Here is a 27,513-nt window from a genome sequence, read left to right on the forward strand (position 1 = left end):
GGGACACACCCTAAGTACCTCATATTCTGGCACACATACAGTACTATATTTATATATTAGCTTGTGCAAAGTATCAGAATCCACTTAGAATATATTAAAAAAAAGTATGTCAGGGAGATTGCGAAAGTAGTAACTACAGTATCAACGTGGATATGTACATTTGGGAGGCTTGCCATAAGGGATACGGTCATTTGGTCTACAAGAACTAAGTCGACAAGCATTGGGTCGACACCACTTGGTCTACATGCAGCAAGGTCAACATGGGTCTAGGGCGACATGGGTTTATGTCGACACAAGCATTAGGTTGACATGGGCAAGGTCGACAGTCAAAAGGTCGACCTGGGGTTTTTCACTGTTTTTTTTTTTTTTTTGACGAATGTCGACATGGACACAGTTTGAAGTGCACCGCCTTCGCTCGCTATGCTTCGGGCACACAATTTTATGCTCCCACCATGCCGTAATGGATGGTAGGGCATGAAATACCGCCTGTTGACACATGTCGGCTCAAAAAACAGTAAAAAACCTCATGTCAAACTTTTGATTGTCGACCTAATGACCTGTTGACCTAAACCGACGTCGACCTAGATTTTTGTGTTGTGCACTTTGTGCTTACCATTTATAATAAACATATTTTTTTTTACACCTTGGTGTTTACTATGCAGTTCATATTTAGTCACTGAACCCCTATTCTTTGTTATCATTTTTTTCTTAAACGCCACTCACCACGGCGATAATATTTAGGGGATAGCTGACGCCCTAGATAAATAAAGTAATACCTGTCTGTTTGCATTGTCCTATTATTTTTTCTGTGTAATAGACACTATTTATAGTCTTAAAAATCTGTCCCATATTTCCATGTTTTAACCCAATAAGGGCATGCATATGTAATTTTAGGTCACAAGTCAAGTGGCGCCTCACTTTTTATATATATATATATATATATATATATATATATATATATATATATATATATGTAAATCCAAACACGGCACTGCCAGGACTTGGGTAAAAAGGCTCTTTATTGTCCTAGACTTGGATAAAAAGGCTCTTTATTGTCCCCTAGGACAATATAGAGCCTTTTTACCCAAGTCCTGGCAGTGCCGTGTTTGGATTTACTTACCTGTGTTGTGTGGATCCTATTGCCGTATAAACTATTCTAACAAAGGCACACAGGGCAGCTGATTGAGCTGGATGAGTGCAGATCCATCCTGGACGTCTATATATATATATATATTAGTTAAAAATGCAAAACATTTATTGAGACATGGCATACTGTATGCAAAAATCAATAGAAAACAGGAAAATTATAGCTACTCATGGTACAGATGATACATGGTGCGATCAGGCATATCCTCTCCAACAAGCCTGGTATATAAAAAAGAGGTTTGTGGTGCCGCGCTCCGCTCCTATTGTTCCCTTTGTTGGTGTGCTTTGCAAGAGGAAATGACAACTGGCAAATGTTGCATATTGTACACAACATTTGCCAGTTATCATTTCCTCTGCAAAGCACACCAACAAAGAGAACAATAGGAGCAGAGCGTGGCACCACAAACCCCTTTTTTGTATACTTATTGACACAAGTCGCACCAGGTCGAACAGCTGGTGCCGCTGCTAGCACCGAATACAGCACAGTGCGTGGGTTACCCTCACGAAACCAAACCCTGGTATATATATATATATATATATATATATATATATATATATATATATATACACACACAATATATATATATATATGTGTGTGTGTGTGCGCACACCTACTATGTGTGTACGCACACCTACCTACTTTGAACTGTATTATACAATATTTTTTAGTTTCAAGAATTTGGCTGACGCTGCTATATTGGCTCCAGAGGAAGAACTACCATTGGCGCAGCAGGTGCAGTGCACTGGGGCCCACTGCTTCACCTGTCGCACACTGCTTTTCCCTGTCATCCACTGCCATGTTAAATATTGTGAACTTGGATTTTTTGCACCTGGGCTCATTACACACAAGATTCCTTGGGCGCAAAGGGTGTAAACTTAACAAGGTAGGTATTTATTGGTAGAAGAATAAAAACAATCACATTAAAAACATCATTGAAGCAAAAGGACAAAAAAGAAAAACATATAAAATCCCCTCTCACCCAGTGTAGGTGGTGGAGCCACAGATGGTAAGAGCAGAGTGTCCAAAAAAAGATCCACCCTACAGGCTCCACAAGCTTGGCACTGGGCTGGGTCCTTAGGTGATAGCAGCAAACCTTGGCCCAGGATTAAATTTTTCCAGATGCGATGTGACTAGGATTCTGCAGGAGACTGCTGATTAATTTGTTATGTTACGTGTGCAAAAAAATCTACCTATCTTTCTTTTATTTAGACAGAGAGAGAGAAAGACTAGATAACACACATAAAAATAAAACTCACTCAGTTCCTCTGTGGGATCCCAGGCTCTCTCCAGCTATTTTGAGATTTTTAAAGCGCTCTACATTGGGTACTCTGGAATACACACTCCGGACTCTCCCCCACTTTCTCTTGGTTGTTCTCTGTGCTGAGTGCTCGTAAGTTCTGACTCTAAACTGAAAAACATCTCTTAGCTTGTTTCAGTTTGTGCGAAGTTCTTTATAGCCAATGTCTGGTAGATAGAACGGCACAATGAAGGTGGCGGCATCTAGTGTCATTTACAAGTACTGCACTGAGCAGTAACATGATCTTTCGGAATCGGTACATCTGTCAGAATGAACTTAGGTCTACAGTCATTAGGTCGACCCCACTAGGTCGACTGGCAGGAAGGTCGACCTGACTTAAGGTCGACATGGGCCAAGGTCGACATGACTTAAGGTCGAATTTGCATAAAGGTCGACATGAGGAAGGTCGACTGGTCATAAGGTCGACATGGGGTTTTCACTGTTTTTTATCCGAATGTCGACACAGTCGACATGGACACAGTTGGCAATGAGAATCGGACCCTCGCTTCGCTCGCAATGCTTCGGGCATGGTGGCTCGCTTCGCTCGCCACAGCTTTAATAACCTTCTCCACGCCCTAGTGGATGGTAGGGCATGAAATACCGCCTGTCGGCACATGTCGGCTCAAAAATCAGTGAAAAACCCGATGCCGACCTTATGACCAGTGGACCTTCCTCATGTCGACCTTTATGCAAATTCGACCTTAAGTCATGTCGACCTTGGCCCATGTCGACCTTAATTCAGGTCGACCTTCCTGCCAGTCGACCTAGTGGGGTCGACCTAATGACTGTAGACCTAAGTTAATTCTAATAGATGACCGCATCCTGATCTTTCTGCACCTGACTAGGGATGGCCTTCAGTATATTTAACAGTGATGTTTGTGATCAATGCCATTTCTAGCTAGAACCATCGATGAATAGAATCTGAGGGGGTTATTCTAGTTCACTCTTTCTGACAAAATCCTTTTTAGATGGACAAAACCATGTGCACTGCAGGTGGGGCAGATGTAACATGTGCAGAGAGAATTTGATTTAGGTGGGGTTTTACTTCAAAGTAAGATCTATATTGCAGTGTAAAAATAAAGCAGCCAGTATTTAACCTGCACAGAAACAAAATAACTCACCCAAATCTAATTCTCTCTGCACATGTTACATCTGCCCCCCCCTGCAGTGCACATGGTTTTGGCCATCTAAGAAGGATTTTGTCAGAAAGAGTGAACTAGAATAAGGCCCTCTGTTACTGCCTAACTGTAGCTTTCTTTTTTTCTGTGATATACAGATGCAGCTAGCCTCACCATTGATGCAATGTGTATGCACGGGCATACGCATCACGGCATTGCCATGCTATTCACTGGACTGCAACTAGTCGCAGCCTGGAAGCTATCAATGCCACAATATTCTGTGGGCTGTGACACAGCCTGGCAGTTATCTATGGAGTTTAAAGGGGTGCGCATGCAAACATCCTATCACAGGCACACTAGTCACACCATCCATGCCACAATGCATACGCATTGTGGGATGAATGGGCCTAGCTACCTCTGTACTGTATGTCCCCAAATATTGTTCTGCATCTTTATCCATGTCTACTGAAACTTCTTGCAAGGATAGGGCAGGGTTGCCGACTTTATAATTCTCCTCTCCAGGAGAAGCCAGGAGAGGAGAGTTCCAGCAGCCGCTCAGGGGGCGGGGCTTAAGTATGATGTCACTAAGCCCCACCCCATGATGACAAACTGCCGAATTCACGGATCTCCGTGGAGGGGGCGGGGCTAAAATGACGCAATTGTGTCATTTTAGCTCTGCCCCCTCCTCTGAGACCCGAGGATTGCGGCCTGTTCCGGCGGGGTTGCCCACCCTTCCGGGGGGGCCAAGAGGGGGTCCCGATTTTCAGGAGACTCCCAGCTATTCCGGGAGAGTCGGCAACCCTGGGATAGGGATAAGATGGGGTTTAGAATCAGGGGCGTAACTAACTATTCAGCGCCCCCCCGCCGCACGTTTATTCGGTGCCCCCCACCCCCCACCTAACCTGCCCCCCCTTCTTACCCGCGGTCTGCGTCGTCTCGCCCGGCTCTCTGTCGGGACCTTCCTGACGTCACGGTCCCGGCCGGCTCCTGCTGCTACAATGAAAATGGACTTTTAGAAAATGGCTGCCCCCATACTGCAGACAGAAAACTGTCTGCAGTATGGGGGCAGCCATTTTCTAATTGTCAGTTTTCATTGCAGCAGGAGCCGGCCTGGACCGTGACGTCAGGAAGGTCCCGACAGAGAGCCGGGCGAGACGCAGACCGTGGGTAACTATAGCCCCGCAGCCCCCCCGGCGGCGCCCCCAATTTCTCTGCGCCCCCCCGCCACTGCGGGGGCTGCGGAGCTATAGTTACGCCACTGTTTAGAATTATACCCCTTTTACAACAAAAATCTCGGATTAGACCCGGCATTTGGAAGAAGGATCCAAGCCGGGTTGGATCCGGGATTTACTCCATTTACACTGCGATGCCATCCGCAGTGTAGACGGAGGCGGCGCTTGGAGATGATGTCATCTCCAAGCGCCAGGACCACGGTGATCCCCGCCGGGTACACTGATCGCCATGCTGGGGGCAGCCCAGCACCAAGGTAAACTGCTGGGTTACCCCCAGCCCCCGTGCACCCCCCCAGCCGGCGTCTGGGAGGTAAATGGATGCCGCACACAGGCATCCATTCACCTCCTCCGCTGCTGTCTGCAGAGTACAGCAGACAGCAGCGCAGGCTGTGTGTGTCCCCCCGTCCAACCTGCGGACGCTGCGGTATGCAGGTAGGACGTCCACCATTCATGTAAATGGGAGCCGTGTCATCCAACCCGGTGTACCCATTTACACCTCCCTCTACCCAGGTCCTAGCCTTGTTCTACCCAGGTCAGGACCTGGGTAAAAGTCCTGTGTAAAGGGACACGGCGTGTCAGATTTACACCACCTCTGACCCAGGTCTGACCGGCCGAAGACCCGGAGTTTTGAGGTGGTGTAAAAGGGGTATTAGATGGACAGTGTAGATACCATCAAATTACAGTCTGCAGTAATGAGTGCTTCTAAACCAAAGTATATATTAAAGATGTGCACGGACCCTCATGTTTTGGGTTTGTAAAATCACCCTTAAGTGTTTTGGTGGATTCAGATTTGATTTGGGATTTCTTGAAAATTTAATAAAATGGTTAAAATTCCGTCATGGTTGAAATGCCAACATTTAAAATGCTGACATGGTCTCAATACCGACATCAAAAATGTTGACAGGTAGACATGTTGTTTTTTTATTTTCTTGGGTGTCCTTGTTGGCACAGGTCAGCATGGACTGCGTGGCTTGCTGCGCTCGCTATGCTTTGGGCACAGTGCATTGTTGTGATTGGCACCCTACTATCATCTAACTCTATGCCCACTTGGATCATGAAGTAAGAACAAGTTGGTTTGAAAGAAAAAATCATGAAAAACTTATGTCAACTTTTTGACCTGTTAACATTTGAAATGTCAGTATTTCCACCATGTCTACATTTTACATTTCAGCATTTGGACCCTGATGGTATTTTGAGCTTGTCTGTATTTTGACCATCGGCTAGTGGTTCTGGGGTTTTTGACCTTCAGGATATTCACTGTCGGAAAATTGACTGCATTCTGAATAATTCAGCAGTAATCAAGTCATTTTGAGCAATTTATGCTCCTATGATATTTTATTAGCCTTGATAATATTAATTTCCAGCATCTTCAGCCAATTTTGCACCTCACAGCTCACAATATTGTTCACAAATATTGGCCAAAGGCTGCCTGGATAAACTAAGCAGAACAGAACAGCTGCACATAAATACAGCAGTTACCAGTGGCGGTTTTTACCTATGGTAAAATCCGCCACTGTTCTCTGCTAAGTGAAGCCAGATGCAGTCTGTGAGACTGCTCTAGCTTCACTGTGACTGGCAGTGACTTCCCATTGGAAGTCCAACCTGCCATTCACCGAAGGCAGTCCCATTGGGAGGTGTTCCCTCCCTCTGGGATGCTTCTATATGGGCTGCTGAGCAGCAGCCCATAAAAACCGGGTTCTATGCTTGCGCAGAATGAGGACGATACTGCTAATGTACCTTACCCGGGACTCTGAATATGCCTCTGTGGGCTGCTACAGAAGCAGCCCATAGAGGCTGGGGGCCAGTGCAAGTGTAGTATCAAAGAAGTTACTGCACATGCACCGGCCCTGCGGATGGGACCAATACTGGCAGTTGGGAGCAGCAGAGGGGACTAGGACCAGAAGAATGGCAGCACTTGCAGAGGATGATGGGGGGCCCACATCACGGCAGCCCTCCTCCTCCACAGAGGTAGGAGCCGCCACTGGCAGTTACTGTAAAAGCATTTAGCCGATCTATAAACATTGTGGCAAACCAGTGGCAGACAAAGTGGCGTAGCAAGGCGATGGACTAGGGGCACCGCTGGCTGAGCTGACAGGCGACCCAGGCAGCAGTGCATATCTAATGAGTGGGTCCCCGCCCCTGCATATGTAAAGCTGTGAGTATAACAATAATTACCAGCACACGCACACACAGTGGCGTAACTATAAAATAAGCACCCCCCCCCTGCCAGAAATTTTGGAAGCACACACACACCCCGGTAACATTAACTCCCCCCCCCCCAAACCTGCCTTACCCCTTCCCTTGTGGCTGCCAGATCTGTGGCCTGAGACCAACAGATCTGCTTTTCAACGGTCTCCTGGCTCCTGCTAATGAAAAATGACCCTCACAAAATGGTTGCCCCTAACAACAGACTGTTTTTGAGAATGCAAGAGGATAAATAAATAAAGATATTTGCCAAGGTGGTATTAATACGATGTTTTACTGGAAAATCGATACATGGTATGTTTCCTAATAACTGGATTCATTTCTCTTTTAAGATGTTGATTAAACTGTGAAAAGACTCTTTTGAACTCATCATGGGTTATTGTATAAAACTGTGGTATATATTTTTTTCTTATTATTCCCATTACAATGACATGTGATGCGATTATACCCCATTTTACATTGTACAGCCACCCTGATGGCTGATTACAATGTAAAATGACCCCCCAGACCTGATTTTTAATTGTATACCCACCATGATGGTTAATTAGTATGTCAAATGCCCCCCCCCCCTCATTGTTAACACCACGATCAACAGCAACCCGAAGCGTGGCGAGCACAGCGAGCCCGCGAGGGGCGTCTTTACACGAGGGGCAGCGGTACGCGTCCTCTGACCTTTTCATACCCCCACTATCCACGTTGGCGTTGAGTTGATTCTATATAGTGTGGTGAGCGTAGCGAGCCACCGAGCCCGAAGCGTGGCGAGCGTAGCGAGCCCCGCAAGGGGACGCGTAATACATGTGAAGTAATGTGCGTCCCCTCGTGGGGCTCGCTGCACTCGCCACGCTTCGGGCTCGGTGGCTCGCTGCGCTCGCCACACTATATAAAATTAACTCCATGCCGACGTGGACAGTGGGGGTATGAAAAGGTCGGAGGACGCGTACCGCCGACCCTCGCGAGCTCGCTGCGCTCGCCACGCTTCGGGTTGGCGTTGATCGTGGCGTGGCGTTAACAATGGGGGAGGGGGGCATTTGACATAGTAATTACTAGAGAAAGGATTATATGCATTTGCATATGCATTTGCATATTTGCATATTTTGACCATTCTCACTGGTTATTGCATATTTTACCTAAAATCTAGTGATGGTGCATATGTTAGGCCCCGCCCTCTTCCCACCCGCGAGTCACAGCACTGCTTTGCCCTGCTGCTGCTGTCCAGGTAGTGGTAGAGTGTGCAGGCTGGGGCAATATGTGTGCAGTGAGGGGAACCTTGGATGTACAATATGTCTGACACTGCTCTAGGCTGCCAATCCATGTTGATAAAAGTCAGTCTGGGCGGATGCCATTATGAAGCTCCTGAACCTTTGCCTGCCCCTGGTCTGGGACTTTACACCAAGAGACAGACTTCTGCAGCAGAGGAGGCGGGCATAAGGGTTGTGACATCACGCGGTGCGGAGGAAATGCCGTGTCACAGTGAGTATGCAGCGCAGGGAGGCATAGGCGCTGATTCCGTGGGTGCTCCGGGGCCAGAGCACTCACGGAAAATGTTCAGCACCCACCAGCGCCGACGTAGCAGCTTCAGGCCAGGACGCGCAGGGTTAATGGAGGGGAGCCGCAGCAGCATTCCTGAGTGATAGGAAGAGGGAGCCACAGGATTGGCCGGCGCCGGGAGGAAGAGGCAGGCAGAGGAAGAGAAGAGAAAGGAGCATGCAGGGAACTCACGTCCAGCAGGAGTTCCTGATCGCACGTATAGCCAGGGAGAGGGTGCTGCACAAGTGCCGGGTAACTGCCGCCGCAGACTGGAAGGGAGAAGCGGTGATGGACAACCATTCCCCACACCGTCGCAGCACAGCCGCCGGAAAGGGAGACCGCCCAGTGCAGCCGAGCCTGGAGCAGACAGAGGCACTGGGGACAGAGCGGACGCCGGGGACGGCAGCACCAGGGACCCACCACAGCACACGTGGAGACTGGTGCCGCAGCACTCAGGGGGAAAGGCTCCCCACAGGTACAGCTCCCACCCACTTGACCATGCACCCCAGCACAGTGGAGGGGGATCAGGGAAAGGTGCTCCAGTTAACCCATGCCCACTTTTCTGAAAAGGCCACGCCCCTTCACCATGGAGCCACTCCCCTTTATTTTTTACTTGAGCACCCACCAGCAAAAATTTAAATCGGCACCTATGCAGGGAGGAAGCCTTCCACTGCGCCGCCCTCACACGCTATGCTGACATTTGATCCATCGGTGCTGGAGATGAGGGTCCGTGTAGTTGATGCAAGAAGAGCTTTGGACGCTGCAGTCTGCTGTAGCAGCAAGGAAGAAAAAAATGTAATCGCTAGACATCTGCAGATGCTGTGGGCCTATTTTTGAGGTTTATTTGCAACTTATTTTATGCTGATTTTTAAATAAATAAGTTAAAAATTACTTTTTTTATTATTTAATGTAGCATATTTTAACACTTTTCATGCATATTTTAAGTATTTTTCATGCATATTTGCATGCATATTTCAAGCTTTTTATGTTGCATATAATCCTGTCTCTAGTGATTATAATTGTCTGTGAAGTAATTTAAAACGTAAAACACGTGTCCCATTGAAGCAGGTAAAATACACTTCCAAATACACCTCAAAAACAAGGTGTATTTTTTGGGGGGGATTTGGGTTACGATTCGTTTGTATTTATGATTCGTATATGGCCGTTTTACAAATACGACTTGTTAGTAAATGCAGAAAATACGGTTGGCCAATGTTAAAAGCAGGCGTATTCTATAGATGGTGTAGTCATTCGTAGACATTCGTATTTATAAATACGAATACGACATGACTACATAATGAACACGACATTACGCCTTATATGAATCTACGGAGTGGTGGTAACCTGCGCTCAGGACTATTAGTGGCTGGTGTATAGTAATTCTGATGTGCACGTTGCTATAAATAGTGGTATTGGTACAAATTTAATACTCAACTGCACGGAAGTAACAGTGGTGACAGAAATGCAGTGTGGTGATGGGCACGAGGGAAATATGAATAACCAGAAAACATGAGATGTACAAACCATGAGATGCACAATATATGCTACACGGGTGGTAATGAAGGAAATAGGCTGTATAGGCAAGCAGTAGATGGATTTATTGTGATAATGCACAACAATACTGCCAATACATACCTTTGGCAGTATTGTTGTGCATTATCACAATAAATCCATCTACTGCTTGCCTATACAGCCTATTTCCTTCATTACCACCCGTGTAGCATATATTGTGCATCTCATGGTTTGTACATCTCATGTTTTCTGGTTATTCATATTTCCCTCGTGCCCATCACCACACTGCATTTCTGTCACCACTGTTACTTCCGTGCAGTTGAGTATTAAATTTGTACCAATACCACTATTTATAGCAACGTGCACATCAGAATTACTATACACCAGCCACTAATAGTCCTGAGCGCAGGTTACCACCACTCTTTGTATATTGTATTATTTAGCTGAGATCTAGGTCTTTTCAGCAGTAACCTTGCAGCCGTAACATTGAGTAGACAACATTACAGTGAGCGCAGCCCTCCTTCCTCTCTAAATTATAAAAATATGAATACGACAAAAAATCACGTGTTTTCATGTACGAATACAACACCTGGCCTGAAGCTGCTCTGTGAGAGACTAACACCTGGCCTGAAGCTGCTCCGTCGGCGCTGGTGGGTGCTGAATATTTTCCATGGGTGCTCAGGCCCCGGAGCACCCACGGAATCGGCGCCTATGCCTCCCTGCGCTGCATACTCACTGTGACATGGCATTTCCTCCGTGTCGCATGATGTCACAACCCTTCTGCCCGCCTCCTCTGCTGCAGAAGTCAGTCTCTTGGTGTAAAGTCCCAGACCAGGGGCAGGCAAAGGTTCAGGAGCTTCGTAATGGCATCCGCCCAGACTGACTTTTATCAACATGGATTGGCAGCCTAGAGCAGTGTCAGACATATCGTACATCCAAGGTTCCCCTCACTGCACACATATTGCCCCAGCCTGCACACTCTACCACTACCTGGACAACAGCAGCAGCAGGGCAAAGCAGCGCTGTGACTAGCGGGTAGGAAGAGGGCGGGGCCTAAAATATGCACCATCACTACATTTTAGGTAAAATATTCAATAACCAGTGAGAATGGTCAAAATATGCAAATGCATATGCAAATGCATATAAACCTGTCTCTAATAATCACAAATGTGTGCCTTTTAAAAGGGAAATATGCACCTTAACACACTTCCCAGCTTCTAACATGGCAGACTTTGTAATGTATGACAGTCTATCAGTGTGGGCTTTCAGACAGCTGACGTCATGAAACTGAGCATGATCAGCAGGTAAAGCAGGTATCCCAGAGGCTGCGTAGGCCTTGTTTATTTAGAGAGAGTTTGTGCTTAGATGGATGATGTGGTTATACAGATGTTCCGGCTTAATCGTAATAACATTCTATGTCTGGAGGGCGATACTGAGCTGCAGCAGAAAGTGAAATAAAAGCAGCTGTTAAGTACCAGCAGGTTTTAATTTTAATAATCCCATTTTTTTGAATATTTCATCTCTTTGGAATATTTCTTCTCTTTGGTGTGCATCCACCGTGCAACTCTTTCTCCTCCTAAGCGTTCTCCTAACTACATTGCCCGGATAGCACCCATCGCCAAATGATACCCAATAAAGGCGATTGAATATCAACTCCCTATTATTATAAAAGGGATATTTTTCCAAAAAGGTGTGTGCGGACCAATCCCCTCTCCCTCATCCCCCTCCAATTACTGTATACTACATACTGTGAAAACAGTTTCTAACGAGTGTCCTGCACCACATACTCAAAAGAAGAATTACTTACAATATAATCCTACCAAAACATCAAAAAAGTTGAGTACCCCTGTGAACATGTCAAATTTCAGTCTGGCCAAAGAACTGGAAAGAAGACGAGACAAACTAAGAAGTGACATAGATTCGATGTTTACAGACAACCCTGATAGGATGGACTCTGCGACCACCAACTGGTCAGACGATCTTTTCTCTGAGATTCGCCCTTATGAAACAGAGTGAGACTCTGTGGAACAGAACAACATTTGATAACTATCTTAAACATAACTTGATCTCGAGAGGCCTGAGGCCTAAACTTTTTCCGGCATATGAACTGGCCACTGAAGAATTAAAGAAAAACTGGGAATCTATACTACTGCAATGCTCAAGAGAACTCATAAAAATATTAATAAAACATGATGAAATCATACTAACAGAACTAACTCAAGAAATCTCCAAACTAGGAGAAAAGTTAAAAAAGACGCAAATTCCAGCGTGATAAAACCGACTTTGCAACCAATAAAATCTTTAGATGGAACACCCGACCTCAAAAACAGACAACTAGCAGCAATGTGTCTAACTATTCAACATCGGAGGCAGAATCATCTGAAAGAGAGACACGTAATAAGCAGTATCACAGAAGGCATTTTTTAGGGCAGGGCCGCAGAGACCACAAAGAATACAGAGAAAAACTAGGAGGGGCAAGAAGAGGCAGGAGGAAAAGAGAGTCGCCCGATTGGAGAGACGAATCAAGAGAGAGGAGACGGTTCAGAGAGTAAAACCACCTAATACACCATCAGACTCCCTAAAGATTGTAAACCTAACAAACAGAACACTAACAGAGGAACAGCAATCAATATTGAAAAAAGGATTATCCTTTTTCCCCACACATAACATGGAAAGATTTGAAGTGGAAAAAGACCTCAATCTCTTAACTAGGAAAATACTTCTATAAAAATTATTTGCGAATCAAACGCGACAAAGAAATAAAGAAAGAGCACTAATGACAGCGGCAGGTCTAAGACAAGAGAGTAGCAATATCCCAACACACACAGATCCAACATTAACAAATACAGAGGGAATAGAACAAGAAGAAAGAATTGCACTCCAAATGTTAGAAGACCTTGCTATGGAGAACTCAGATGCAATAGGTCCCCCTTTGGAACCACATGATAGAACCAAAATCAAAAAGAAATCGACCTTCCTTCCGGACCCGAACATCTGTCCACAGGTACAAATCTTTCAAAACTTGGTATCCAAGGATTTGGACAACCTATTAAACGTGAAAAACATCAAGGGAGGAAATATAATAAAATAGGAAAGGGAGGCACTCAGAGAAATGGAAAAATGGGAAGATGTAATTATTAAGCCTTCGGATAAAGGCGGAAACGTAGTCCTCTGGCCCCGTGAGCAATACATACAAGAACTCAAACGTCAACTCACGGACACCAACTGCTACAAAAAGCTGACATTTAATCCTAGCAGCAAATTTACCACCGAGTACACAAAAATGATCGACCAGGCATTCGCAAATCAAGTAATTGGTAAAAACGATCACCAATACTTGAAAATGGAGAAAAGTCCCCGACACTATACCTTTTACCCAAAATCCACAAGAACAATAGAACTCCGCCAGGCAGGCCAATCCTATCAGGCATGGGGAGCCTGACAGAGAGACTGAGCATTTACGTGGACCAGTTCCTACGTCAGCATGTGACAGCACTGCCCTCGTACCTGAGAGACACCATGGATGTTCTCAAAAAACTGGAGAACCTTTCCGTCACCAAGGGCACGTGGCTGGTCACATGCAACGTAGAGAGTCTCTACACCAGTATAGGTCACGAAAATGGTATAGCAGCAGCAAGATACTTTCTCAAAATGAACCAAAATCATGATTTTGGAGTGGGAGAAACAAGATCTGAATGACTTCATCTCAATATTAAATGAAAATGATCTCAATCTGAAGCTCACTCTGGAAGCCAGCCAAAGGAAAATCAACTTTCTGGATCTGACAATTACCATTGATGACGAAGGAAGGATACAGACAGATGTATACAGAAAAAGAAACCTCCACCAATAGTATCCTGCATGCAACAAGCGCCTATATGCCAAACACCATAAAAGCAATACCTAAAGGCGAATTAATACGCATAAGAGAAACTGCTCAGACCCAGAGACTTTCCATACGAGACAAGAGGAACTAAAAAACCGCATCATAGAAAGGGGATACAGTAAGAGACAAATTAAAAAGTAAATTAAATCCATCGAACAAACTCCTAGAGACTCATTACTCGTCCCCAAAAAACGGGAAGAAAAAGAGGAACCAATCAGATTTATTGGAACTTTCAATGAGAACTGGAAACAGATTAGAACCATTCTTCAGAAACATTGGTCAATCCTCGAAACAGATAGAGATCTTAAAGATATTCTCCCAACAAGAGTTCAAATGAGCTGGCGGAAGTCAAAAACCATCAAAGACATTCTGGTACACAGCAATCTCTCTGAACCAAAAATAGAAAAAATCAGGAAGGGCTCTAACTGCTGTGGAAAATGAAAAGCCTGTCAATATATGGAGACAACAAAGAGCTACACAGACAAATTTGGGAAACAATGGACAATAATAGACCACATAACATGTACCAACATAGGGGTTATCTACAACCTCCAATGTCCATGTGGAAAATCATATATTGGGAAGACCAGCAGGACCCTTAAAGTACGAATTCTGGAACATGTTAGTACCATCCAAAATGCCATCAATGATCAGCGGAAATTTAAAACCCTAACCCCAGTGGCCAAACACTTCCTTAGATTCCACAACAGTGATCCGAAAAATTTAAGAGTGTTTGGAATGGGCCACATAAAATTGGGAACAAGAGGGGGTGACCTGGAAAAGGAACTCCTCAAGACAGAAACCAAAATGATCTACCTGATGGACTGCCTAACCCCAAAAGGCTTGAACGAAAACAACAGCTACCTACCATATCTCTGAAAAAACAAAAATTGAGACATCTGGAAACCTACAATAGCAGTGGGAGAGAAAAAGGTGAATCAGTTTAACTGGGATGCACTCCTGTTCCACAATAATAAAATGAAGTTTTACCTATAAAAGGTGTATATTTTATTAATTCTTGTTTTTTTTAGGTATTTTCGAGTTTTTTATTAAACTTTAATGAGCTAGCAGGTCATCATTCTGTAGTGGTGCTATATGGTACAGTTGTCAATGATATGAGACCTTAAGGTAAGTAGCGAAAGTATTAAAACAAGGTATAGATTTAAAGAGAAAAAGAAATATTAAAGATTAAAAATCACTCTGTGAATTTGTAGCTGAGTGTACTAGTCTAGTTACTGCTAATACTCCACAGTTTACTAGTGGGTTAATTCCGTGCCTGAAGTTTTAATTTAATTTATAACGGTGATCAGAGCCAGATTAAGGTCTAAATGGGCCTGGAGCTGAAAATGATCAAGGGCCTATTATGCACAATAATAGAGGTTTTGGCCAGCACCTAATAATGTGGGGGGCGTGACCAGTGTTCTGGTTGGGTGGTCTGCTCATGGGTGTGTCTGTATTTGCGTAAATACTTTCAACTAATTATATATACCTGGAAAAGGCAGGGGGCTGGCATAAGAAAAATGCAGGGAGATATTTTGGTGGGTGCCCTCCAAAGGTACACATGCAGAATGCCGATACTTGTGGGGTGAGACGACACTGCAGTCATAAAAAAAATACTGAAAGCTAAAACTTGGTAGACAACATTTCAGCACCTTTTATGTGGTCACCTAAGTTTACAGCACCATATACCCCTTATACAAAGCATGCAACACAATAGTAACCCCCTTATACTGTACTTGCCTTACACATTATGCCACATGGAATGATCCAAAGGCACATAGATTGAGTCAAAATTCACGTTATGCCACACAGATTAAGGCAAAATTCACATTTTGCCACATGGATTGAGCCAAAATGCACATTATTATACCTCCTTAAGAACCATTAGAACCCGTCCTTAAAAGTGTCTGGGGACACTGGACCAACAGCTATACAAGCAGAGCATGGCCAACGCCGACACACAACAGCTGTGACACTTGATTCCCTGCAGCGTTTGCCCCCAGCTGAGTGTGTGCGGTCGGCTCCCTGACGTAGTGAGCTGGTCTCAAAACTGTGGTCAGGTTTGTGGAAATAACAGCGAATATACTAACTAAGGTACTCTGCTATACTGTTTTGCCGGACTGTTCCCACATATATGGTATCGGAGGTTATACCCACAATAAGTGAGGCTTAAAGCGACAACATTACAGGTGCCTTTCTATATTGAACTTCAAATCATTGACCACTATTATCTCTCCATGTGTAGCCATAAAGCTACAGATCAAGCGACTCTCTCATACTAAAAACGGGTCTGCCTGGACTATTTCCACCTTTACAAATAAAATATAAAGTCCAGAAGTATTACATTCCCTTGGAAATGCTAAACTGAGGGGTTACTAATTAATTGGCTATTGGAGCATATGATCAATAGGGTCCATTGAAGTATACCACTAGCTGGCAGGAATTGGCAAAGTGTTACCGTCTTTTTTACACATTTGTACTAATTGGACTATTTAGGGATCTATACATTAATGTATATTATATACAATTTTTTATTAATGTTCTTTTGTGTGCAATTTATTACAAATAAATAAGAATTTTATAACAGTTAAATTCTGAGTGTTCCCTGCGCTCTCCAGATACTGGTTTTCTTGTTTTTAACAATAGTTACCCCCTTATACTGTACTTGCCTCTTACACATTGTGCCACTTGGAATGAGCCAAAATTCACACCAACTGAGCCAAAATTCACACTATGGTACACAGATTAAGTCAAAATTCACGTTATGCCACACAAATTAAGGCAAAATTCACATTTTGCCACATCGATTAAGCCAAAATACACATTATTATACCATACAGATTGAGCAATAATGCACAATATGCTTCATAAATAGGCTCATTGCCAGGGGTTCCATTCTCATTGACAGGGGTTCCATGCTCATTGCCATGTGGGATAACATGCTCATTGCCAAGGGGGAATACATGCTTGCGGTAACTGGGGGACAGCCGCCGCCGGGCAGAAATGACAGCTATTGACAGCCGGGCAGAGAGCAGGGGGCTGCCCGGCTGTATTCAGAGCACTGTATGTCCCGGCTATTTGAAATAATACCCCTTTCACACCAGAAAATGCAGGGACTTACCCGGGAATATGGTCCCAGGATCCTGCAGGGACATTCCCGGACTGGCCTGTTTTACACCAGCCTAGTCCTTGCATTTTCTGGTGTGAGGGGGAGAGAACCCCCCCCCCCGCCCCCCTTTAAACAACCAGCTATATCTTCGGAACCAACTGACCCATTTACATGTAGGCTTCGAGTGATTTTGGTCCCGTGAAACTGGGCCGTTTGGTTCCAGAGAAATCTGTCCTCAAACAACATGAACAGCCATGAAATTACATTTCAGAAATGAAAAAAAATTGGTTTACCTGCAATATCTCTAGAACCAATGAACCCACATGGAGCAGGTATCAGATTGAAGGCCCAGCGATTTGGGTTCAACTGAGATCAACCTCAAGCTTCTGTGATGCCAGAGGGGGAACTGGCAGCCGTTGGAACCGGGTGGAGGTCGGAATTAGGGGGTCCCATGGGGAAAACGTTTCAGGTTTGCCTGGCGGTATCTCCGGTTCCCGGGTGACTACCGACACGGGGCTGGGCTCGTTGGAAAGCCCTGGCCCTCAGCTACAAAATGGGCCTATTTGGAGAATGGGCCTGGAGCTGTAGCTCCATCAGGCCCATTGTTAATCCGGCCCTGACGGTGATATTCTCACTGTCTGTTGTACAGTTTATAGGATGTGTCGCCCTCTGCGTGTGTGTTCCTGGAATTGGTTTTACTCTACCCACGACAGTCCATGGATATTTCTATATGGGGATTTATACACTGCACTCCCCTTCTGTTAGCAGACACTGCTGTAATGGATAGGTTGCTTTGATCAGTACCAGTGTTTAGGTATATGCTGCTGTCACAGGCACATAGGCAGCATATAAAGCAGATGCTGTAGTGATATTATATGTGTGGGGATGGCATTGCCCTTCACTTATTTATGGGTGTTTTCACTTGTACTTGTCACTTAGCGTGTGTACAGGGCAATTTACAGTAGAGTCAGAACTACTGCATTAGGTGCTTTCAATTTTGATACCCTCTGTCCACACAGGGCAATCCTGGAATTGGATCCACCCGGGCAGTTTATTAAACACAGTCTGTTGATTTATCGTTGTTGCGCATGTATGATGTACTAACGCGCTTGCTCTATTATGTTATTAGTCTGCCGTGTGTTAGATACATAAGTGACTTGATACTGGGTAGTCAGAGGCCTCCACACCATGCAATCCTGAGATTAGATCAGCGTTAACGCTGAATTGTGCACAATGCAGCTTGGTTGTCATATACACAAAGTAGCCTGGCGTCCACACGAGGCAATCCTGTGTGATTGCTTATGTGCTTAATTGTGCGCTATACACATTTTATATATGACATGTACACATGGGTGGGCACGGGACCAAATAGTTAATATCTGAGGGCTCCTGTGTTTTATATATTGTCCGGTATCAATATAGAGCAACTCATAGATCTGGAAACCTCCCAAGCAGATATAGCCCACTCCCTCCATTTAGAGAAACACCAATAAAGGCTCCAGAAAACCAGAAGGTAATTTTAATTTAGAGACCTCAAAAATACTCACCTCAACGATCGCTGCCCAATTTAAATAGAAGAACTCCTCAACCGATAAAAGAAAAGATATGAAGAGTGGATACTTACCTCTCGGGACATCAGCATAATGATGCTCGAGATATGAATGCTCGGGATACGGATGCCCAACGTTATCCTTGAAAACAAACAAAAACCATTAGAACCTTTAAACATCAAGGGGGAAATTTACTAAAGGAAATTTGTAAAAAATAGGTGTATTTATATCCAGAAATACACTTATTTTTTACATTTACTATCCCACACATATACGAATACGAATTGCCGTATTTTCGGGATAGTAAATGTAAAAAATAAGTGTATTTCTGGATATAAATACACCTATTTTTTACAAATTTCCTTTAGTAATTTTCCCCCCAAATCTCAAAACATCAATTGCCACAGAGATCATTAACTGCAAGAATTAATAAAATAGGTCTTACATCTAACACAAATCTTAAAACATTGGAGACTTAATCTCCATCTTAATAAACACATTATCACTTTCATCACTTACCCTCATGTATCCACTTACCACCCTCACTGTATCCCCCAACCAAGGTCCTCCTACTCTTCCTTCATACCCATTCCCCAACCATCACGGTTTCCTTCTTTGTGTGATTACCACATTACACACCATCTTATTTTATTAAACACACCAGATAATAGTATCCATAGAAATGGAAACAACAGGATTTAGAATAGCCCATGAGCACCTGATAAAGACCCAAACACATTTTATACTATAATTTCCAGAGTGCTGACCTAGCTTAAATGTATCACCAACAGGTATACTACCACCACATTGTTTAATCAATGAGAGTAACTCTCATTATCTGTACTTGTACCCGACACTAGGATCCCCAAACTGAATATGCTATATATTAGAGCACTTACCACGTCTTTCTCTGAATTAAGACATCTACAGTATCTGTGTCTTCCATTTCAGCAAATCCCATCACACCTTTAAACCTCTATTATCACTATATAATCCCATAATGTTTTATCTTACATAGTTACATAGTTACATAGTAGATAAGGCTGAATAAAGACTTGCGTCCATCTAGTTCAACCTTCAACGTTTTAATAGCTTATCCCTTGTAGACAGAATATGGTTCTTATTAGTACCCCTGGATATTTTTATCCAATAAATGCTTGTCCAACCTTATTTTGAACGTATTTATTGTATCTGCCAACACCACCTCTCCAGGAAGAGAGTTCCAAAGTTTGACTGCTCTGACCGTAAAGAATTTTTTTCTTTTGAGGGAACGAAATTTTCTTTCCTCTAATCTAAATTCGTGCCCTCGTGTCCTAGTTTCCTTTCTTGCAGTAAAAAGAGTGCTTGAGAGTTCCTTATATTGGCCCCTGATATATTTGTACATGTTGAGCATGTCCCCCCTTAAACGTCTCTTCTCTAGTGTAAATAGTCCTAGCTTTCTTAATCTCTCCTCATAGCTTAAATTCTCCATTCCCCTAATAAGCTTTGTTGCTCTTCTTTGGGTTTTTTCCAATTCCATGATGTCCTTTTTATAGTGTGGGGCCCAGAACTGTACTCCATATTCAAGGTGTGGTCTAACCAATGCCTTGTACAGTGGCATAATTACTTTTGAGTCCCTAGTTTCCATGCCCCTTTTAATACATGCTAGAATTCTGTTGGCCTTTTTTGTTGCAATGTGACATTGAACACTGCACCCCAGCTTATTATCTATATGGACTCCTAGATCCTTTTCAAGTGCTGAAGTACCTAATGCCTCCCCGCTTAGGTTGTAACTTGCACACTGGTTACGTCTCCCAAGATGCATAACCTTGCATTTATCCACATTGAACCTCATCTTCCACTTTTTAGCCCACTCATCTAGTTTGTTAATCTTCCTCACATGCATCAGGATCACAAATATTAAATAAAACCAAATTCCATGATTTATGTGCTACACAACAAAGCATCAATTTGTTTTATCCTCCTTACATGCATCAGGACCAAAAATATTAAATAAAACCTAATTCCAATATTTATGTGCTATATAACAAAGCACCAATTATATATTTGTCCTTACAATTAAGATACAAAGTAGTGTATTTCATCCAATTAAATCTTATTTATTAGCCCATTAGAACTCATTCCGATTACAGGAATAGAATCATCATCCTTCATATTAAATGACATATAAATGATCTATACAGATTCCGGGGATCATGGAATCAATAACATATGTAATGCCATAAACACACCAAAGACTAAAAAGGAACCCCGCAGATAGAGCAGATCCAAGAGCAGATCCAAGAGCAGAGTACATTAAAATAAATATGAATAATTGACCAAATGAGTCTGAGAGGTAAATAGAGAAAAAAAACAGATAAAACCCTGAACACTTTAAAACATACAGACAGAGGCGTAGGGAGGGCGGAGCCACTGGAGCTCATGCTCCAGGCGCCGATTGGTTGAATGGCGCAGACGGCCCGCCCCCCTCCGCAAATGATCCCTGCAATCATAATGGTACTAATAACGGCGGGCAGCGTGCGCAGTGGCTGCCCTGCCCGGCGCCTGCCTCCTGCCCTACTCACCCAGCGATCCCTGCCGCCAAGCGCACCGTCCGGGTGGCGTCCTCACTCCAGTCTTCTGTAATCACTAAATTGCTGCTGCTGCTCGGTCCGGCTTCCGGGCAGCGCAGCGCAGCGCAGCGCAGCAGGACACTCCAGACTTCTCCCGGAGTCACCTGCCTCTACTATTATTCAAGGTGAAGGTGGATATCTTTTTTTTCTTACAAATAATGAATGATATTAGATAGTAATAAACTTGGGGTTTGGGGGATTCGTGGGGCCCAGGGGAGGGGGGGGGGGTCGTGGGGGAGGGTGAATCTCTGGCTTCTGCTGCCACCCTGCAGTGCTGTATATAGCTTTAGCTATTATATATTTTTTATTTATTTACAGCTGTCAGCATCTTATATAGCGCAGCAGATTCCATTACAGTGTCTTATATAGCGCAGCAGATTCCGTTACAGCATCTTATATAACGCAGCAGATTCCGTTACAGCGTCTTGTATAGCGCAGCAGATTCCGTTACAGCATCTTATATAGCGCAGCAGATTCCGTTACAGTGTCTTATATAGCGCAGCAGATTCCGTTACAGCATCTTATATAGCGCAGCAGATTCCGTTAGTTTCTTATATAGCGCAGCAGATTCCGTTACAGTGTCTTATATAGCGCAGCAGATTCCGTTACAGTGTCTTATATAGCGCAGCAGATTCCGTTACAGCGTCTTATATAGCGCAGCAGATTCCGTTACAGTGTCTTATATAGCGCAGAAGATTCCGTTACAGTTTCTTATATAGCTCAGCAGATTCCGTTACAGTTTCTTATATAGCGCAGCAGATTCCGTTACAGCATCTTATATAGCGCAGCAGATTCCGTTACAGTGTCTTATATAGCGCAGCAGATTCCGTTACAGCATCTTATATAGCGCAGCATATTCCGTTACAGTGTCTTATATAGCGCAGCAGATTCCGTTACAGCATCTTATAGAGCGCAGCAGATTCCGTTACAGTGTCTTATATAGCGCAGCAGATTCCGTTACAGCGTCTTATATAGCGCAGCAGATTCCGTTACAGTGTCTTATATAGCGCAGCAGATTCCGTTACAGTGTCTTATATAGCGCAGCAGATTCCGTTACAGCATCTTATGTAGCGCAGCAGATTCCGTTACAGTGTCTTATATAGTGCAGCAGATTCCGTTACAGCATCTTATAGAGCGCAGCAGATTCCGTTAGTTTCTTATATAGCGCAGCAGATTCCGTTACAGTTTCTTATATAGCGCAGCAGATTCCGTTACAGTGTCTTATATAGCGCAGCAGATTCCGTTACAGTGTCTTATATAGCGCAGCAGATTCCGTTACAGCGTCTGATATAGCGCAGCAGATTCCGTTACAGTTTCTTATATAGCGCAGAAGATTCCGTTACAGTTTCTTATATAGCTCAGCAGATTCCGTTACAGATTCTTATATAGCGCAGCAGATTCCGTTACAACACCTTATATAGTGCAGCAAATTCCGTTACAGCGTCTTATATAGTGCAGCAGATTCCGTTAGTGTCTTATATATTTGAAATGATGTTAGCCACTCCCCCAATTAATTAGCGGGGGGGTGCGCGAAATATGCCCTTGCTCCGGGCACCATGGCATCTAGATACACCGCTGCATAGCCATACAGAGTCCGGAGCTACTGCAATCAATCCCAGACACCAGCAGCACAGTAGTACCTAATCCATCCAGATTCCGGGGCCTGAGAGACCAATAATGGGCATAATAAAATAACTCCTCACTACCTTGAAGAGATGCCCAAAATGAAAGAGCCCAAAAGACGCTCACTATCTAAATAACAACCGCACTATTGATTGGCGCTAATAAACAAATCAAACTGCTGAATAAAACACACAAAAGACAAAGGTTAAAACGGATCCTTATGATATATACAGAGTCCGGGGTAAACATAGCAGATCCTGAACTTCCGGGTTGCGGCGGCTGAAAGCCACGATTGGCCGGAAAACACCATGTGACTGGTAAATGATGTCACACGCCCAGGGCCGGCGCTACCCGCTCAGCAGAGGATGCAAAGCAGGGAGGCGCCAGCCTGCATAGGCGCTCTCCTTGCCTTTGCTATCCTGCTGCTGAAGCTGCACCTAGCCTGACCTGAGACTCTAGAAGGCAACCTGCGGCGCCGGCGGCTCCCTCCATCCCCCGACTCCTCTCTCCTCGCCGCACTCACCCCTACCCCTTGCCCGCCCGACAATTAATCGAGCCAGCTGAGCGGAGCTGAAAGGAGAGCAGGGAGGCTGTGTAGAGCTGCATGTAGGTGGCGCTGCAGTGCACAGCTCTGAGTCCTCTGCTCTTCGGCAGTTCCAACTTCCTTCTACTTTGTGAGACAGTGACCACAGCACATGGGGCTGTTGACTATTTAGGTGTGTGTTCCCTGATGTGGGTGGTGGGGGCACCTTAAATAACTGTATACTGGCCCAGGGAGCATTAGGATATCTTTGCAGCTGCAGGGCATTTTCTATGATTGCTTGTGTGGTTTATTTGCTCTAATAACAAGAATGCTGTGTGTATGACTGTACTGTATATATATACAGTTTGCTGTGTATGTGTCTATAGCTTGTGTATGTTTATGAATATACTGTGTGTATGTTTGCCTACTGTATATGCCACGTGTGTGTGTGTGTGTGTGTTTGTATATGTATGGTACATGTGTGTGTATTTATGGTAGATGGGCATGTATGCTCTGTGTGTATTTATGGTACTTTTATGCCCAGTGTGTATGTATGGTGCGTGTGCTTGTATACCCTGTGTGTATGTATTGTATGTACAGTATGAGTGCATGCCCTGTGTAAATGTATGTGTGAGTGTATGCCTTGTGTGTACATCTTGTGTCTGTGTGTGTGCATGCCCTCTGTGTGTGTGTGTATGTATATATGTGCGTGTATGCCCTGTGTGTACATATTGTGTGTGCATGCCTGCCTTGTGTGTATGTATGGTGTGTGTGCATGCATGCCCTGTCTGTATGTATGGTTGGTGTGTGTGCATGCCCTGTCTGTATGTATGGTTTGTGTGCGTGCATGCCCTGTCTGTATGTATGGTTTGTGTGCGTGCATGCCCTGTCTGTATGTATGGTTTGTGTGCGTGCATGCCCTGTCTGTATGTATGGTTTGTGTGCGTGCATGCCCTGTCTGTATGTATGGTTTGTGTCCGTGCATGCCCTGTCTGTATGTATGGTTTGTGTGCGTGCATGCCGTTTCTGTATGTATGGTTTGTGTGCGTGCATGCCCTGTCTGTATGTATGGTTTGTGTGCGTGCATGCCCTGTGTGTATGTATGGTTTGTGTGCGTGCATGCCCTGTGTGTATGTATGGTTTGTGTGCGTGCATGCCCTGTGTGTATGTTTGTATGTGTGGTGCGTGTGCTTGTATAACCTGTATGTATGTATTGTGTGTGTGTGTGCATGCCCTGCGGGTATATATGGTATGTGTGCGTGTATGACCCGTGTGTACATATTGTGCGTGCATGCCCTGTGTGTATGTATGATATGTGTTCTTGTTGGCCCTGTGTGTATGTATGTATGTATGTATGTATGTATGTATGTATGGTACTTATATGCCTAATGTGTATGTATGGTGCGTGTGCTTGTATAACCTGTATGTATGTATTCTATGTGTGTATGTGTGCATGCATGCCCTGTGGGTATATATGGTATGTGTGCCTGTATGCCCCGATGTGTACGTATTTTGTGTGAGTGCATTCCCTGTGTAAATGTATGGTATGTGTGCGTGTATGTCCTTTATAATTATGCTATGTATGTATGTATGTGTTTATTATGGGACACCCCCCCTCCCCTCTGAAAATCCTGGGTTTACCCCTGCTACTGTATGGCAGGTGCCTCGGTCCTTTCTCCTCCCTCTACTTCCCACTCCCCTGTATCAGGTCCTCCCATGCCCTATGTATGCGCCCATATACAGACAGAGTCCCAGTGCCCCTATATAAATGTCAGCCACAATAGAGGAGTGAGGCACTTGAGTGCCTCCTGCGCCTCTGTCAGGGTGCCTAGCGCTACCAGGAAGTGCTGATTTCAGGAGAGCTGGCATGCTGTGCCTCTGCATCCCCAGGAATGAAACTCCCCTGGCAACAAGTATGTAAACCACCAAAGCAACTAGCGTGTAGCAATCATAAAGCCCCTGGAGAGGAGCAAGTAATCCCTGGCAACGAGCATGTAACTCCTGGCAATGAGTGTGTAGGTAAGCTGAACTTATGTGGCATAATATGTAATGGGCATAACGGTGTGTGGCATGTCTAATAAACATTACAGTGTGTGCGGCATAACATGTAATGGCCATTATGGTGTGTGGTATAATATGTAAAGGGCATTACGGTGTGAGACCTAATGTGTCATGGGCATTATGATGTGCGGCATAAAGTGTAATGGACATTATGATGTGCTTAGTGCTGGTGCAGTATTTCTATAGAAGATCTATCGAGCGCAGGGTGTCTAAGGGCTCTACGTGGCACAGCGTGCATAAGGAGCTCTAGCTGGAACAATGTTCATAAGTGGCACAGTGGGCACTCGCCCTGTATTCAGTGTGTGTGTGTATGTATGGGTGGCAGGAGGTACAGGGACCTAATTCCTTTTCTGGCACAGTGAACCAAAATGTATAGTTACTACACTGATGCTACTGGGCACATGATGTGGCACTACGGGCATTATATAGCTTTTTTTCAGCATCCAGATTAGTTACTTGCTGTCTCTTTCTAAAGTATAGGAGGGCGCAAATTTATAGTTTGCAGGAGGGCGCCGAACACCCTAGCACCGTCCCTGCACCATGTTCTGACACAGACTCCAGGATCTCACATCCTTAAGATATCAGGAAATAGAATATTACAAACAGTATAAGCTGATTCCCTGACTACTGAATGTATAACTGCACTTGCTAAAAATGTACTTGCTACATGATAAAAAAGATTAACAAAATAACAGTTTTCTTACACCTGTATCAAACCTAATACAGTGACGATTCTGGGCAGAATGCCAGCAGACACTACAATTGAGTACATAAAAGGAACAAATAAATGATAAAGAAGCATATAATAAATGAATTCCTTGGTACCAAAGAATCATCCACCACCCTCGCATAGACCCCAGGAACTAAGCACACCCCCTGAATACCAGTGATTATATCCAAACTGCTGCACAATTACATCTAACAGCAGTGGCGTAACCAGCGCACCGCAGCCCTAGCGGTGGCAGCGCCAGCGCCACAGGGGCGCAGCACGGGTGCCAGACAGGGTCCCGACAGTCATTTACCCGACATCGGGATCCCAACTGTCAAAACACTGATTGCCGGGTTCCCGACGGCCACCTGCTATTTTCCCTTGTGGGGGTCCACGACCCCCATAGAGGGAGAATAGAAGAGGTGGCGAGTGTAGTGAGCCACCGTGCCCACAGCGTGGCGAGCGAAGCGAGCCCGCAAAGGGCTTTAGTTGCGCTCACCATGCTGTCTGAGTCCAGACAGTCGGGATCCCGACATCGGGCTAATAACTGTCAGGATTCCGACTGTCGGACCCCTGTACCACACCCGTGCAGCACTGTCAGTCACGGTGAGCCGGAGGTAGGAGTACGATATAATCTCTGCTGGCTGCTGCAGCAGCGGCAGCCAATAGTATACTTCTCTACCACTGGCTGTCTATGTGAGGACGCTCAGTGTCCCTGCAGAGGCGGTCACTGAACATCCTCACACAGCCAGCCAGAGAGCTTCCCCTTCCTCTCTGCCCACTGCTCCCCCTTCCACCCTGCCCGGTGCCCACTACTCTTCCACTGTGGCTTCTGCTCCCCCTTCTGCAATGCATGCAGTAGAGATCAGCAGCCAGCCGACAGGGGGGTCCCCAAAACAGCCCCCCACCTCACTGCCTGCGGCCCCCCCCACCCCGCTCAGCGGGTGGATGGAGCTTCGCGGGACCTGATGGGGGCAGAGCTAAATGGGACCCGGACGGGGGCGGAGTTACATGGTTTGGTGGCTGCTGCTGCTGCCTGAGCAAGAGGGAAAATACTACAAGAGGGAAGAGAGTTCCAGTTCCAGGCCTTCCCAGAACCAGCCATACTGCACTCTGTCTGGATGTTCCAAAGGTAAGAGTGAGGGTTATGGTATGTGTGTATATTTAGGTTGCAGGGTTAGGCTGAGGGGGGGAGGGTTATGCTCATGGAAGGGAGGGGGGGTAAGTGTTAGGCTGAGGGGGGTACGGGTTAGGCCTCAGGGTATGAGGGTTAAGCATTATCCTGTGGGGGGTCAGGATGGAGGGTTAGGGAGCTTGTCAGCATAATAGAACACATGCCACAAGGTTCGTTAGCATTATAGAGCGCAGGCGCGGGGCGATTTAGTGTGTCGTGGGATATCGC

The 27,513-nt window shown here is 45.0% G+C and overlaps 1 protein-coding gene across 1 annotated transcript in view; it reads right to left on the reverse strand.

Annotated features, from left to right (window-relative positions):
• The window catches only part of LOC146064656 (alpha-1,4-N-acetylglucosaminyltransferase-like), an 86,551-nt gene extending 84,015 nt beyond the window's left edge, over positions 1 to 2,536 (reverse strand). The window contains exon 1 of the mRNA XM_083178416.1: positions 2,404 to 2,536. The gene's annotated coding sequence lies outside the window, so the exon portion shown is untranslated. The remainder of the gene's footprint in view (positions 1 to 2,403) is intronic.
• Positions 2,537 to 27,513: the final 24,977 nt, after the last annotated feature.

The sequence above is a fragment of the Crinia signifera genome, chromosome 3 (genome assembly GCF_055691185.1).
Source record: "Crinia signifera chromosome 3, ASM5569118v1, whole genome shotgun sequence".
NCBI lineage: Eukaryota > Metazoa > Chordata > Amphibia > Anura > Myobatrachidae > Crinia > Crinia signifera.